Consider the following 2031-nt stretch of genomic DNA (forward strand, 5'->3'; position numbering starts at 1 on the left):
AACTCACAGAGATTTGCCTGGCTCTGCCTCCTGAATGCTGGAATTAAAGGCATGTGCCACCACCGCCTGGCAAAACGCGAATTTCAAAGGTAAATTAGGCCACTTGGGAGACAGGGGGGAACAGATCTCTGTGAGTTCTAGCCCAGCCTGTTCTGCATACTGAGATCCCCATCTCAAAAATTTAAAAAGGTAAATTATCATACTTTCATTAGGAATTTAGCTCTTTTGTTGATGTTGAACAGAGTGCCATGTAGCCCAGGTTGGCCTGATACCACGGTTGTTCAGGTGACCTTAAACTCCTGATTCTCCAGTCTCCATCAACTGAGCACTGGGATCATGAGTGTGTGCCACCATGTCCAGTTCAGGAGTTTAACTTTACACCGAGTTCAGGAGTTTAACTTTACACCGTACCAATTGCAAGACCACTTTTCATAAAACATAAAAAGTTGTCTCTGGTCTATATCCCATAAAAGGCTATGGCTGATCTTTGTTTTAAAAGGTGTGGTGGCACCCTCCATGCAGAGACTGGGGAGGGTTCTGCGGGTGGGACTCCCTGTCTACACTGATCCAGCACCACCCCCTCCTCTTCAGGCTGCTAGAAACAGGACCATCATTTGTGTCTCAGACACCATGAGGTTCCCAAAAACAAGGAGTCAGAGACACCACGGGTGAATGTTGGAGCCCATCTGGGTTTCCTGGTGGCTTTGTCCAGCAGGTCTGCATAAAGAGGATGACTGGACCATGGGCCAGAGAATCAGGTGTTTGGAAGGGTTTACACTTGACTGTATTGAGCAAGGGGGAGGTCCTTTGCTCCTCCCCTTGGCATTGTGATAAAAAGTCCTTTGGAATAAAGTTCAGGGCCCATGGGTTAGGATCCTGGCCCTCCTGAGCTATCCTGTGTTTTCTGTCTCTCTTTCTCTCTCTACTTCTATCTACAAATTTCTCACTTCTCCCTACTCAAGAGTGCCATGGGTCATGAAAGTGGAGGCTGGTCTGCCACTGGTGAAGTCAGTGGGGTCCAGAAGAAGCCTTGAGCCTTTTCTACCATGGGATGTTTGCCACACTGGTTGTTTCTCCATTAAATCCTCACTCTGATTTGATTGCACGGAAAGACCTCCAGGGCTCATTTCAGAACCCCCTAAAGATGGCAGAAACCCTGTGGGGCTGATTTCTGGGGGGTTCCATGCACACTACACACAGGCTGCTGGTAGGAGCCATTTATGTCCTGGTCCTGCCCACTGCAACTGCAGGGCAGGGTATGGAGGGCTGGTTCCTGGGGAATGGGGACTCCAGCAGACACTGTGGCCCACAGTCCTTGGTCCCATCATCCCCACCTGGCTGTACCCATGATGCAGGGCTGACCTGATCCTGAAGACCGCACCAGGAAAAGATCCTAACTGACTAAAGTGTAGGAGCAAATTCCTGTACGGTTTCGATCAGTACCAAATCACGCAACAACTTTGTGTTTTAACAAAAACTATGGTCTCAGTTTTTGGGTCAGAGAAGGAGATGCAGGTTCATATGGCACTGAGACAAGAGACTGCAGAGCTCTTCAGAGACTTGACAGTTTCAGATGGAGCATGGGTTTCTCTGTGTAACAATCCTGGCTGTCCTGGAACTTGCTCTGTAGACCAGGCTGGACTTGAACTCATAGAGATCTGCCTGCCTGTGCCTCCCAAGTGCTGAGATTAAAGGCGTGTGCCACCATCGCCTGGCTCCTTCATCTTTTAATTATAAGATTATAAATAAAGATGAAGAGGGCAGAGGTAGGCAGATTTCCTAGAGTTCAAGGCCAGTCTGGTCTACTGAGTTCCAAGACAGCTAGGGCTACACAGAGAAACCCCGGTTTCAAAACCAAACCAAACCAAACCAAACCAAAACAACAACAACAACAAACAACAAAAAAGCTACCAAGTGAGTTCCAGGAAAGGCGCAAAGCTACACAGAGAAACCCTGTCTCGAAAAACCAAAAAAAAAAAAAAAAAGAAAGAAAAGAAAAAAGAAAAAAAAAGAAAGAAAACCACAAGAATG

This window comes from Peromyscus eremicus, chromosome 2 (genome assembly GCF_949786415.1).
Source record: "Peromyscus eremicus chromosome 2, PerEre_H2_v1, whole genome shotgun sequence".
Classification (NCBI taxonomy): Eukaryota; Metazoa; Chordata; class Mammalia; order Rodentia; family Cricetidae; genus Peromyscus; species Peromyscus eremicus.